General features: G+C 38.3%; 1 protein-coding gene across 5 annotated transcripts in view; it reads left to right on the top strand.

Moving 5' to 3' along the window:
- The window catches only part of kmt2e (lysine (K)-specific methyltransferase 2E), a 124,982-nt gene that overhangs the window by 443 nt on the left and 108,920 nt on the right, over positions 1 to 15,619 (top strand). The window lies entirely within an intron of this gene.

The raw sequence follows: 15,619 nt of genomic DNA, 5'->3' as shown, positions 1-15,619 counted from the left end.
TTCTTAATTGAAGAGATTACTGTCCATAACAAGACTTCTCCTCATTTTGAACGCACATAAAATGAATATATTAGTACATATCGATGTTGTGAAATGCATTTTGTCAAATTTTCAATTCCCGTATTCTTCAACTTTGATCTCACTTGGACTTTTATAAATAAACATTTCCGTTTTACTCCATTTTAGTTTTTATAGTGAACAGAAACGTGTCTATGATATATTCTCTGTTTGGCGCGTACTGTCACCTTTCAGATAGAATACCTAGCAACGGCTAATGTTTAGAAATATAATGCGACGTAAATGCTTAAGTATTTCTCAAATTCTAGACTTTTTGAAATATTCTTAAGTAAATACGTCTACATTTTAGATCAGTAATTTTAAATATAGTTCTGTAATTACGTAAGATAATTACATTTAACCTGTACTATATGTAATACATAACGTACTTCGAATTCTAGATGGGAAGGTGGACCACTGCAAACGTGGAACCAAAACATCCTGGGGGAGGGTGGACTTGTTTATCATTGGAATTTATTTGGATCGGGATTGGAGATTTTCCAATGTACAACAGATTTTATTTCATATTCATAGTATTTAAATTGACATTGTTAGTTTTGAATAGGCTGTTGTGTAATATTCCAAAAATTCATCTTGTGGGGGGCGGCGGCTGGACAAGGGGAGGTTTTTTACGTTAAGGACGTATAGTTAAATAAAGAATACATTATTTTCCAAGTTCGTATACGTTTTACTGAAAACTATGTATGACAAGTGACAGGTTTGGCCATTTGAAAAAAAAATTCGATTTGGCTCAGTTCAGTCATCCTTGAAACCGTTTATGTTTAAAAATAGGTAAAATTTGTTAATCGTCCCATAAAGTGCATGAGGAAATTGGTTATTACCTTTAAAGTGTGAACCTACTCTTTTGTCCTTTGCTCTGTCAGGAAAAATGGCGGACATTTGGTATTATAGTAAATCTAATTCACTTGGGTTCTCCACACCCCATGCGGCGCTCGTATCGTTTACCTCAAGTTATTGCAATGTTGGAAGCTGATTGCAAACGAAAAAAAACGTTTTGGTTTAAATAATACATCGTTTTAGGTTGTGTTCATTTTTTTGGCATATGTAAACTGCTTTCAAGAAAATTATTACAATTTTGAGAAATTAATTGCATCATGCCATTTGGAACCCAAATTCTATGTGGCTCATCTGAATTTTAGGCCATTAATACATCCTGATTAGTCTTGAGTATTTCATAGACTATGATCACTGGTTACTTTAATGCTGAAAGCAAGTTAGCTTGCTATTAATAGTTTAAGGTGTTAAATATTATAACTTAGAATAAAACTCAATACCCAGTTCCATCATTTATTAGTAACTCTGGTGCATGACTGATAGTTACATCCTGTGTGCTTTTAAAAAGTTTACAAACCAAAAACACCTAACAGTTGTACAGGGTAATAGTTTTAATAAAAGCGCAGAGACCATTAGATTATTGTGTAAGCATGTTAAGGTTATATTCATGTGAAGGCTTCAAAATGTTCGACTCAACATTTTATTTCTTTGAAAGTATATTTTTAATGTGTAAAATTGCCACCTATGAAGGTGTCACAGGGTCACAACAACATTGAGCCATTAATAAATTCACATACCTGAATTTAATATAGAGACTATTTTGTAATTTTATTTTCAGAGGCAAAAATTATAGTTATGATTTGGAGTGCTGTAAGTTAACCCTCTGTTGTTACACTTACATTTTGACACCTATTGTTTAATTGTGATACCATGATTTTAGAACCTAAATGTTTTGAGAATAGGCTAGCTCACACAGAAGATACTGATCTGCTTAGATCAAGCAGAAATAGTATAAATTCCCATACAAGTAGGACAGTTAGAAATACTTTTAAGCATACTTTGTTAAATATTGATTAATAATTATTGTCATTGTAGTTAAATCAGACTCTTGGGACTGTCAAAGATTCTAGGTGAGCACAACTGCACAATTCTTAGGGTAAAGGTGAGGACTGCAGATGCTGGAGATTAGAGTCGAGAGTGTGATGCTGGAAAAACACAGTAGGTCAGGCAGCATCCAAGGAGCAGGAAAATCAATGTTTCGGGCAAAAGTCCTTCATCAGGAATGATGAAGATGCACAATTTTTAAACTGCTTGAATTGTTGAAGAGTTTTCAATTCATTCATCAGTCGTGGACGTTACTAACAAGCCCAGTATTTAATTCCCATCTTTAATTGTCCTTGAAAAGATAGTATGTGGGGTGCCATCTCAAACTACTTGAGCACATTTATGATGAAGGTATTCTCCCAGTGCCGTAAAGGATAAAGTTGCATGAACAGCAACATATTGGGATAGCGAATGGTTTGGAGGAGACTACTAGTTGGAGGTACCTGCCTGATGGCTTTCAAGTTGCAATTTGAGAGATATTGTTGAATAAGTTTTAGTAAGTTGCTGGAATGCATTTTGTATTTAGTAAACACATTGCAGTGTAACAGCAGTGGAAGAAATGAGCGTTGAAGGTGTTGAATAAGGTGCAAGTCAGCAAACTGCTTTGTCTTGGATTGCATTGAATCTCTCTTGGAATAGTTGAGCCAAAGTCATCCAGACAAATTGAGAGTATCTCACTTGACTTGTGCCTTGTTTCTTTTATTCTGTTTTAATAAGACCCATAACACACATGCATTGTTGTAAAAGTTTTACTGCAAGAGTTTGTACTATTGACAATTATAAAGATTTGACTGTAGGGAGGTGGGGGCATCAGCAGAATTTCCTGTCTGATATCCGGAGACTCACTTGATAGTAATCTGTAGGAATTCTGACTGATTTTTCTTACTCGCTGATGAGACTGGTATCAGTTGTAGCACCTTAATTGTAACACTTATATTTTAGCTACAAGAGTAGGTCACTGGCTGGGAGTTCTGTAGCAAGTAACCTACTCCTGACTCTTCCATTGTCTACAAGACAGTCAGAAAGTGTGACGAATGCTCCCAATTTGCTTGGATGAGTACAACTTCAGTAATACTCAAGCCTCCCAGTATCTAGGACAAAGCAGTGCACATGATCAGCACTCGACCTTAAACATGTACTTCACCATCTTTGCAGAAGGGCAGCAGTGTGTACTATCTGTAAGATGTTTGATAGCAACTTGTCAATGATTCTTAACAGCATCTTCCATCTGTAATGTCTACCAGTGAGAACAAGCAGGTGCATGGGCATGTCATCATCTGGAAGTTCCCTTTCAAGCCACACTTCATCCTATCGTACTATCAGTGTCACTGGGTCAAACTTTTGGCATTCCCTAACAGTGTTATGCGCATTCCTTCATGATATGGACTCCTGTGATCCAAGAGAGTGGCTCATTAGAATAGCAGTTCACCATCAGTACTTTTACACGAAAAAACAGTGAAAAGTTTTGTACATCGCCTGACCACGGCACCTTCATCAATGCCAGAAGTTGTAATAATAACACGAAAATGTGAAATTAAGACGCAGTTTATAGCAGTTCACTTGATAGCTGTTGGGCTCATGGAAAGCTAATTTAGGAATGATGCAATACTCTGAAGAAGCATCCACGATGAGACCACCATGCTGGGCTGAGACCACCATTTTTAGATGAAATCGTCTGCCAAGCAGCTGGAATGAATGGTACCTGGATGTCAAAGACAAAGAAGACCTCCACTTCCACCACACTGGGAGACCGCCATCCCAGGCCGAGACCACCTTTGTCTTCCTCCAGAAGCCTGGGCTTAGTTGCAGATGTGGAGCCGTGTTCGGCTTTTCCTGGCGTAGCTGCCGATGCTGTTGGAGCCCTCCTCCTTCACCTACCATTTTCCAGGCTTAAATGGAAATGAAAAATAGTCACCACCACCTTAAGCAATTGAGTGTGGGTGACAAATGCTCACAACTCTTCAACTAATTTTTTTTTGTATAGCAATAACTGATGGCAGCTAACAGCTCATTGTCATTTCCACACCAAATATTATTGTTAGTCTTTTGGCCAATAGGAGAATCTGCTGAATTGTTGTATGTTTTAAATTAATATTGGCTCACAGTTTACTGGACTGAGATATCTCTTAGCTTGTGCTCTGATTTTTGTTTTGCATAACTTCCAGCTTCACTTATATTTTGTGCTCAAATTGCTGATAGTGCAAATTGATAGTGAGATCAGTAAGCATCTTTGAATTTGGTTAATGACTGCATTGTTCATTTATCTCTTTAAAAATGAAATTTAAGAGCAAAGAAAGAAAAAGATTCACACAAGGATGCAACTTGAATTCTGGTAAAATAAAATACAGAAAGATAAATAGAGGGGAAACAAAAAAATTGGAAGAAGAGAGAGGCTGTTGGAACCTTAATCTCATCATTAATAAGATCCTTAAGTCATGAAATAGCAGTCCTAACCAGCGAGTTTAATTTGCATTGCAAATCCAGCAACTTCTTGAAATTAATTGGGAGGTTGATGGCAAACTCTCTTTCAAACTAGGCTAACTGATTTATTCATATTGTCAAGCAGCTGCAACCTTCTATGCTGCAAATTATCTTCCAAAAAAATTCAAGTTTTAGGCTATTGATTTTTTTGTACAAAAGATATTGGTCAATCCCCATATCAAGTTTGGGTCAAGGTCAAGTGTATCTTTCAAGAGTTGAAGGGTGAACCTAACTGGGTTAGGAGCACCTGAAAGTCAAACTTTTTTTTAATCTAATCTTTTCATTTCATGTTATTTCTGGTAAAGAGAAAAATTAGCAGCACAGTAGATTTGGTTTGACGGTAGCAGTTTGCAATGCAGGTGATGAAGACCTGCAGTGTAAACAACTGGAACTGGTGGGAAAGCTGTCATTACAGTTAATAGATTTACTCAGCTATGTGTGTTTTGAAATAAGTTTGGCAATTTATAATGAAAAGGACTAACACGTATTTGTGCAAATATCAGATTTTTAAAATAACCCTGGCTATCATTTCAGAGGAATGCTACTTATAACTCAGTTAGGCAGCATATGCACTCAAACCAATTCATTTTCACTTAGTCAAATCTACAGCAGGTACTAAACATTTCCTGCACAGAGATAGTTATGGGTTGGATAGTTGTAACCTTTTTGCCTGGGTGGAAATGTCAAATGTTAGGGGGCATAGATTTAAAGTGAAAGGGAGTATGTTTAAAGGAAATGTACAAGGCAAGTTTTTTTTTAATGCAGAGTAAGCCTATAATGTCATTCTTGGGAGTTGGGTGATTTTGAAGTAGACACAATTGCAATGTTAAAAAGGCATTTAGACAGACATATGACCATTGCAGAGCTGAAAATGTGTTGCTGGAAAAGCGCAGCAGGTCAGGCAGCATCCAAGGAGCAGGAGAGTCGACGTTTCGGGCATGAACCCTTCTTCAGGAATGAGCCTCATTCCTGAAGAAGGGCTCATGCCCGAAACGTCGACTCTCCTACTCCTTGGATGCTGCCTGACCTGCTGTGCTTTTCCAGCAACACATTTTCAGCTCTGATCTGAAGCATCTGCAGTCCTCACTTTCTCCTATATGACCATTGCAGGCAGATGGGATAAGTTTGGAATGTAGTCTTTGGCACAGACACGGTGGGCAGAAGGGCCTGTTCCTGTGCTGTGCTGTTTTAATGTACCCAATAAACTATTTAGTTTTCAACTGTAGATGGGTGTAAGGAATGCACTTCCTTCGTGATTATTTAGAAAAATAGAGCTTACCTGCCTCCTTCAGTTCTGGAGGTTATGTTGCAGTTGTAAGCACTTAGTTTGGATCAGAATATTTTTCATTAACTTGGTTTGTCACTTGAAGTGAGTTAACAAAAAAAACCAAAAATGATTTGTTATATAGGTTATAAAACATAATTTATGTATAATGCTCATTGTTTTGCTTATCAGCAATCAGGTTCTTTCAAGTACTTGGATAGAAGATGTGACATAGGATTTATGATATAGAAGCTATTCATTCATTCAACCAGCCCATGCCTGTATTTTTGCTTAACTTAAACTTCCTTCTCATAATATTATTTTCTGAAAATTATCACCATAACATTCTCTTTGCCTCCTCTAAAATGCATTTATAGCATTCCCTTCAACTACTCCCTGTACTAGTAAGTTTTATTCTTTCACCATTCTTTGGTTTAAAAAAAAGTCTTCTGAATTTCTTATTGGATTTCTTGATGACTATCTTCTGTTGTTGGTCTATATTTGGCCTCTTCCCATTGCTGAAATCAAATTTTCTGCATCCGTCAAAACATTTTATAATTTTAAATTCCTCTGCCTTCAGTATTCATTTTTAGAAGTATGTTATTGGACACAATACTGAGTTACTGAAATCTGTGAAGATAGTGGGTATAACTTTGCGAATCACTGAATGATAACCCATCCTGGAGGATCACTGGATCTTCTAAACCACAAGAACAAATTGAACTGTTATGTTTCTCATCTAAATTACTCAATTGGAATTCTGTATTGTGGAACCAAATTACCAAAACTGCCAATGTTAGTCAGAAAACATCACAGTTCTAGCAGTTAAACCACCAGTGTCTTGTTTCATAAGTTCACAGTGTTTGTAATACAAACGCCAAAGCTTTAAAGATCTTTTCTCTGTCGAATTTGAAATCACTTTCAAGTAGCATTTTTACCCAGAAATCTGCCCCTTTTATATTACAGAAGTTCAAATATTTCACTAGGTGTTATAACAAATTTTGGTAAGCTGACATGAAAGCAAAAAAATGCTGGAAATACAGGTCAAGCCCATGACTTGAAACGAGAAAAGACAAGTTGAGATTTTGGGTGCATGCCCTTAATGGGAAAATGTTTAGGAAAGGATCTGGACTGAAGTGTCATATACATTTCTCTTCATAAATTCCAACTTATCTTCAACATACCTCCAACTTCTTTTTCAGGCAAGTGATAAATCCTATGTGAACCCAGCAGAAACTCTCTCAAATAGTTCTGTATTTAGCAGTTATCCACTTGTCTTCTGTATTATTAGTTTCTACAGAACATAATGTTACTTCATTTTTTTTGTCAAATTCAATGACTAGTAAGTAAAATGGCATGTCTGAATGGGGTGTATGGTTGTTCAACTGAGCAATATTGTCCAGGTTTGAGTAGGCTGTACATTTAGTCATCACACTTTTGCAATAAATTTTTGTTGGAAAACAATAGTTTTAACTTATTATGGTTTTTAATTAACTTTTATGTGCATATGATGAAATAGGAAAAGCACGGACTTTCAGAACTGGCAGGTTGTACACAATTTTCTGTACTATGCTGTACTTTCGATCATGATGGTTATAGCACTGAAATTTTATAAAATGTTCACTACCTGAGCATCATAAACCACGCTGGCACTTCAGGACAGTGTTGAACATTGTTGGTAATGTCACCTTTCCGCCATTAAACTGAGGTCTTGTCCAATGTAAAAGATCCTATGATGCTTTTCAAAGAAAACAGGATGATATAGTGTCTTTGCCAAAAACAGGTCAAATGGTTAATCACCATTTTTTTTTGTGGATTTCACCTTTGCAAAAAGTGGTAACCGTGATGTCTACATGTGGAATTTACTGAGAAATTACACTTTTTTTGGGCAAAGTAGAGGTGGATTGATTTCCATCAGAGAGACATCTGTCCATCCTCTTCGAGCGTAACTTTCTCAAATTCACTTACCATTGATTTTTAGTGTTGCAAGGACCTGCCTCTGTACTAATCATGGAGTGAATTGCACATTGTCACAGATTCCTGCATGGAACAAGTTTTTCCCTGCTGTGTTTTAAATATGATTTTTTAAAAAAAGGTGACTGAAATAGTGGACAACGGTAGGCCTGTGGATGCTATATATTTTGAGTTTGAGAAGACTTATTATAATTTCTTTAACAACAGACATTCAGGAATATCTTGAATGGAGGGGTCATATATTATGGATGTTAGTTAAAATGCAGATTGCTATGTTGAGAATTTTCTTTTAGCTTGGAGTCAAATGGCTTCCAAATTTATCTGCAGCCTTTGTGGGGAAAACAAACTGCAACAATATTAGGCAGGAACTGGAGAATATTGATTGGAGGTGAGAATGTGTATAGAGTATAAGCAGGTAGGGAAAGAGTTAAGTTCTGAGTTTTGTGAAACAAGAGCTTCTTGGAAATACTTTTCCTGACGGTTTTCACATTAGCCAAGTCATTTTTGAATAACCTGAATGAGGTGCCTGAGAGTTTGATTTTAGGACCATTGATTGTTTGTTTATAATTGACTGAATTGTTTACACAGTGCAATTTAGAAGTTCATAGATTGTACAAAACTTGATAACTTCATAAATAGTGAAGAGTAACAGATTTCAAGACAACTGAGAATTGAAATAGGCAGACACAATTTAGTGTAGTTAAACATGTGACTGTCTTCATACTGATAACCACCTTGGCAAGGAAAGAATGAGGGAGGAAATGCAAAGATACTTTCAGCAGCTAACATAGTCTCTAGAGTTTCTCCATTCACAGCTAAAGCATGCCTTCGGGTCATCGCCCACCCCTCCACAGCCTGATCCAATGGATTCAATCAGCTCCTCAGTCAGGAGCACGAAAAGTGAAGAAGCTAGCAACAGTAAAGAGGTGGTTGGTATGCTTTTTGTCAGTGGCGTTCCTATGGACATTAAACTACGTGAGCTTTACCTTGTCCTTCAATCATTTAAGGAATATGAAGGTGGGTGATCGAGCTAACATCAAAACAGCCAGTTGGCTTTACTACATTTAACAGCAGAGCGAGAGCAGAAGCTGCAAAGAATACTGCATTCATCTAGCCTGCAGTTGCAGCTGCTGCACTGCACACAGGATGCGCTGTAATCCTCCAACTGAAGCATCTCCAGAAGGATGGAAGTCTCATCAGTTTTGTGAAGCATTTAATTGCCGTTATCCAAGAATCCACATTTCTCAGAGAAGTGATGCAGAAAAACAGGCTGAATTTGTTTTCAGGTTGGACTTTACTAAAGGAGATTTTGGAGAACTGGCTTGTTTCCACTCAACTTGGAGGGGATGGAGTGGTCACTAAGGACTGTGGATTTAAGAACTTTTCTGGTGAACTTTTCCCACATGGGAGGATTCTTCAAACTCTGTTTACTCTAACTGACTATTAACTTTTGTTATTATAATCATTGTATGCTGTGTCAATAACTTGCTTAAATGCTGTCAGTCTTATGAAAGCTGGCAATGCCATCTCTGTAGTTATCATGAAATGCTAAAAGGAGACATTGAGAACATATAAGGTATATGCAGGTAGGGAAAGAGTTAAGTTCTGAGTTTTGTGAAGCAAGAGGTTCAGCTGAGCATGACACAGATCAGATAAGAGCTTGCAGTTAACAATGGGATGCTAGAGGCAAGGGTAATGGGTTTTAATGGGATGAAAAGCATTCATTATGCGAAGCCAGTTAAGGTTAAGAATATTGATTGTGTAACAGCAGATGGCTCAATGTTTACAATTGACACTTGCTGATTGTAAAGATCACCCAGTTAATATGTACGTTTTCTAATCTGGATGCTCCTTCGTGTAAAATGACTATATAATTCATTTAAGAAACTGCCATTCAAGAGAAGAAGACCGAGAACTCATTGCCCTGTGCACATGGGTGATAGGTCTCTCTTCCTTCAGGGCCCAGAATAAAAATGAAGGAGGTAAAACTATACTGTGTCTCTGAATGTTTTACTTCGACTGAATGGGGGAAATGGGACGACAGTATGATGACAGGCAGCTTTTTGAGGATAAATCCACATCGGACAAGTAGGCATATTTCAAGTGGAAGTAGATAAGAATTCAGGAGTGGCATGTTCATGCAAGAATGAAAGATAGATATAGCAAGTTACGTGAACCTTGGAAGACCAGGGATGTTATGACCTTGGTTAAAAAGAAAAAGGAAGAGTATGTAAGTTTTAGGAGGACAGAAACTGACAAACCCTTGAAGTATATAAGGAAATTAGGAAAGAACTTAACCAAGGAATTAGAAAGGCTAAAAGGGGTCATGAAAAGTCGTGAGCAAACAGGATAAAGGAGAATCCCAAGGCTTTTTATACATATATAAAATAAGCAAGAGGTTAGTCAGGGAAAGAGTTGGCCCACTCAAGGATAAAGGAAGGAATGTAGGTGTGGAGACAGAGGGGTAGCTGAGTTCCTAAATGAATACTTGGTGTCAGTATTCACCAGAGAGAAGGAACTGGTGGGGGATGGTCTCAGGGAAGGGTGTGCTGAGTTTCTAAGTCAGGTTGCTACTCAAAAGGAAGAGATGTTGTGCGTCTTATCAAGTATTAAGATCGATAAGTTCCTGGATCCTGATAGGATGTTTGCCAGAATATTGAGGGAGGCAAGACAACAAATTGCTGGAACACTGCCAGACATCCTTATGGCAAAAGTGAGGACTGCAGATGCTGGAGATCAGAGTCTAGATTAGAGTGGTGCTGGGAAAGCACAGCAGGTCAGGCAGCATCCAAGGAGCCGGAAAAGCAACATTTCTGGCAAAAGCCCTTCTTCAGGAAAGAAGCTTTTGCCCAAATGTTGATTTTCCTGCTCCTCGGATGCTGCCTGACCTGCTGTCCTTTTCCAGCACCACTTTAATCGAGACATCCTTATGTCTTCTTTGGTTGCAAATCAGGTCCCTGTTGGAGAAGAGCCAATGTCCCGTTATTTGAGAAAAATAAGGATAATCCAGGAAATTAGAGGCTTGTGAACCTCTGGTGATAGGCAAATTTATTGGAAAAGATTCTCAGACAAGATCTGTACTCATTTAGAAGCAAATGGACTTACTAGCAATACAGCATGGTTTTGTGCCGGTGAGGTCATGCCTCACCAACTTAATTGAGTTTTTTGAGGAGGTGACGAAGATGATTGAGGGAAAACCAGATGATGTTGTCTACATGGACTTCAGTAAAGCCTTTGGCAAGGTCCCTCATGGTAGACTGGTACAAAATGTGAAGTCACGTGGTGTCTGGGTGAGCTCGCAAGATGAATACAGAACTGGCTTAATCATAGGAGATGGAGGGTAGCATTGGAAGGATGCTTTTTGGAATGGAAGGTAGTGACTAGTGGTGTTCCACAGGGATCAATGTTGTGACCTCTACTGTTCGTTGTCGACATAAATGATGTGGATGAAAATGTGGCTGGTGTAATTAGTAAGTTTGCAGATGACACAAAGATTGGCGGAGTGGAGTTGTTGACAGTGAAGCAGTTTATCAGACGATACAGCAGGATAAAGATCAGTTGGAGGCATGGGCATAAAAATGGTAAATGGAGTTGAATTTGGGCCCCAAGTAATTGACACCTCGACCTTGGGAAAAAGTCTCATACTTTCCACTCTATCTATGCCGTTAACAATCTTATAAACTTCTATCACGTCATCCCTCAATCACCTGCATTCCAGTGAAAACAAACCTGAATCCAGACAAAATGTGAGGTGATGTATTTTGAAAGGTCAAGAACATGTGGACGTTATACAGTAAATGGCAGAACCCTGTGGACAATATTGATATGCAGAGGGATCTAGGTGTGCAGGCCCACAGATCACTGAAGATAGTAATGCAAGTAGATAAGGTAGTTAAACAAAAAGGCCTATGGCATGCTTGCCTTCATTGGCAGGACCATTGAGTATAAGGATAGGCAAGTTATGCTGCAGTTTTATAGAACTTTAGTTAGGCCACAGTTGGAATCTTGTGTGTAGTTCTGGGCACCACACTGCTAGAAGGATATGGATGCTTTGGAGAGACTACAGGAAAGGTTTACCAGGATTTTGTCTGGCATGGTGGATTTTAGATATGAAGAAAGGTTGGCTAAATCGGGTTTGTTTTAATCAGGAAGGGACTAGAGTGATGCAGATCCTGTAAGGGAAGACAGTTTTTGTATGGAAGGGCAAAATGTGTCAGTGCAGATTTGGAGGGCCAAAAGATCTCTTACTGTGCTGTATTGTTCTTTAGTTCTTTGTTTCTTTGTTCAACTTTGATCACAGTCATTTTCACTCGTTTAACCATGTGGGTGAAGACAGAGAGACAGTAGAGGGGTAGTAATGTCACTGGAGTAGAAATCCAGATTGCCAGGCTGATATTCTGAGGTGGGTTGAAATCCCACCATGGCATATGATGAAATTTAAATTTGATTTAAGAGGCTAGATTTAAAATGTGCCTGAATTGTGACCTTGTAACCACTGTTGATTATTGTAAAAATCCATCTGGTTCACAAATGTCCTTTCGTGGAAGGAAATCTGTCATCTTGGTTGGCCGATTTGTAATTCTAGCAATGTGATTGACTCTTAGTTCCTCTGAATTAGTCCAGTAAGCCACTCACTTGCACCAAACTACTACATTACTAAGTCTAAACAAATGAACAACCTGAGCGTCTGAAACAAAAACAGCATACATAACTGCGTTGACTCTGCAAAGTTCTCTTCACCAGCATCTGGGTGCTTGTTCTAAAATAAGGCGAGGTTTCCTCTGGGCAAGGCAAGTAACAGCCTGATGCCAACATCATCATCCCTAGGTATGTCCTGTCCCACCAGGAAGAAGTTGCCTGTGGAACCCACATGGTTAGTTGTGCTCCAGTTTCCTTCTACAGTCCAAAGATATGCAGGTCAGGTGAATTGGCCACGCTAAATTGCCCGTAGTATTAGGTAAGGGGCAAATGTAGGGGTACGGGTGGGTTTCGCTTCGGCAGGTTGGTGTGGACTTGTTGGGCCGAAGGGCCTGTTTCCACACTGTAAGTAATCTAATCTAAATCGAAACCGGAGAGGAAGAAGAAAAAATAAAGTTTATTGGAAATCTAGGTGACTTTTAAGAAAAAAAACTAATTGCAATGTTTGCTTATGTATGTATTATGACCAAATGTTTATACTTGACACCAGCCTCCTCCCATATTAGTTCATTTCACCCCAGAAAACATACCTTTGCTTTTCTCCCTCAACTTCCCCAAAATTGCATCTGTTATTTGCCTCAGTCAACTCATACTTGTACGATCTGCATTCTTACATTGAATTATGAATAAAATTATTGAAGTTTTATATATTGCGTTTTAACATCGAAAATATCGGAGGTCTGTCTAAAAGTATACCCAGATCAAAATGGACACTCAGCCAAAGAAGAACCCAGTAGGAGGGGCAAGCAGAAGTTTCAAATAGGATAGTTTTTGTTAAAAGGAGGAGAGTAATCTTGCAAATGAATTTTAGAATGGTCAGGTGGAGGCTTTTGTGTGAACGTGTATTGGCACATGGCACAGAGAGAGATTGGTACCTGCATCAGACTTCAGGATGACTGAAAATTTTATTGATTATCAAGCTGGAGATACTTACGTGCATGACAGGTTAGTGAGGCCATAAAGAGAGATAAATACATCTAGGAAAACCTTTTACTTGGAACTGTTGGTGAATCAGTTAGTGTGTAAGTTGGTAAAGACAGAATTAATAGTGAGTGCAATTTGATATGGAATAAGAAATTGGCAGAAAGCTTTTGGGAAGACTCAGGTTTACAAGGTAGAAACTGACCATACGAATATTTGAATAGTTAGTTCTTCAATCACCTCAGATTGTAACAATTGCAATATTACTTTTACAGTATTCAAAAATTTAAAATTACAAATTAGTTAAATCAACCCTAATAAGAATTTACATTTAATATAGTACTGTATGATTAAAATTGCAAGTATATTTGTGGTTTGCCGTTGATACCTCTGATATCAGTAGTAAATCATTGGTACAAATACTTGTCAGAGGAGTTTACCTCTGTAACTGGTGTTTGCCATGACAGCAGTCAGAAATATGGATAATAAAAGGCTGAGTGAAATAGGATTCCTGAGTCTGTGTACTAAGTCAGTCAAATGTTCTGAAACTTCCCTGGTCACTAGATAAAGAATTTGTGTTGAAGTAATTGGTTGGTCTTAAGTAGCATTGAAAGCCAGATGTTCTTATCAAGACAATCCCTGTCCTATTTCTGAAGTTCACTTGAATTTAAGGCGCAATGACCCAAATGTGCTCAGATTAATACAGAGGGGAAAGCTACACTTTCATTAATGTAAAGCACTGATTTTTTTTTAAGCTGTTTCTAAAACTATCTGTTAAAGCATTGGTTCGTAGAATTATTTAGAGTTGAAGCTGACTCCAAAATACAGCCTGTACTCCAATTGACCAGGCTGATCAGCAACCACATGTTCTGTGGAGTACTTGAACTTACTAGGCTTTTGTAATGGATTGCATTATAGACCATAAATTATGGTCCTTGCACTCACTCTGAAAGATTCCATTTCTGGTTCCTTTCAACGAGGATGATCCCTAACCAACTGATGAGTACAGATTTAAGTGCCCGTAAATGGACAAGAAGGAGAAAGCATGATGAACAGCACAAATTAAAATTTGCCAAGTACACTGTTCTCAAACAAATAAGGTGCAGGTGAAGACCTTTCAGCCCTCAAGGCTGCCCTGCCATTTAATAAGACCATGGCTAATCTGGTTGTTACCTAAAATCTACATTCTTATCTAGCTCTGGTAACATTTCAACCCCTTGCCTACCAAAAATCTTATTCATCCCTGCCTTAAAAATAGTCAGACTCTGGTACTCTGCTTCTATCACCTTTTCATGATCCTTAGTGCGGGGAGAAAAAGGTTTCTTTGTCCCTGTTTTAAATTGATAACCACTCATTTTTAAACAGTGACCCCAAGTTCTTGATTCTCCCATGAAAGGAAACATTTTCTGCAAACATACTGTGCCAAGATTTCCTCAGGATCGTGTATGTTCAGTCAAGTCAACCTGACTGTTCTGAACTTGAGCAGATACAAACCTAACATGTCCAACCTTTCCTTGTAAGGCGAACTGTATGTTGCAGCTATTAGTCTGATAAACCTTTTCTCAACAACAAATCAGCAATCAATTCTGCCCGCAGTTTGGACAGACTCATCAAAGTGACTGTGCAAGTTGAAGATGCTGAAGCTCATCTATATGCTACTCTGCAAATCAATCAAGAGGTGGATAGATGAACATGTTTATGAATTCATTAATTAATAGCTTTCTTGCAGTCAGCTATTTTGACATCTGCTTTGGTAGCTCAAGAAGTTTGCAGGAAAGTTGAAATATACTTAGTTGAGATATCCAGACCCGTGTATCAGGTTTACTTGCTGCCAACTGCTTAATTCAAGCACCTGACAGATCCGTTAGTAATAATTGCACCAACAGCAAGACTGATTTTCACGTCTAGGTGCTGAGTTACAGGACAGAGTCGCCACTTTGCACTGTTTCCTTTGTCGCAGAAATATAGTAAGAAACCATGTAGGGTCAAATGGTGTAGAATCTCTGGGTAGAATTGAGGAACCGCAAAGGAGTTATGTACAGGCCTCCAAACAGTTTTCAGAAGCTGGGGCACAAGATAGAAAAGTTGTGTAGAAAAGGCAAAGTTACAGTGATCATGGGGAGATTTAATATGCAGTCGCACTGGAAAAATTAGGTTGGTAGTGGATCGCAAGAAAGGGAATTTGTAGAATGTTTACGAGATGGCTTTTTGGAGCAGCTTGTCATGGACTGCATTCGGGACCAGACAGTAATGGATTTAGTGTTGTGCAATTAGGCAGACTTGATAAGGGAGCTTAAGATGAAGGAACCTTTAGGAGACAGATCA

Source organism: Hemiscyllium ocellatum, chromosome 23 (genome assembly GCF_020745735.1).
Source record: "Hemiscyllium ocellatum isolate sHemOce1 chromosome 23, sHemOce1.pat.X.cur, whole genome shotgun sequence".
Lineage (NCBI taxonomy): Eukaryota > Metazoa > Chordata > Chondrichthyes > Orectolobiformes > Hemiscylliidae > Hemiscyllium > Hemiscyllium ocellatum.
The sequence above is the reverse complement of the archived record's forward strand: the minus strand, read 5'-3'. Positions and strand labels throughout refer to the sequence as shown.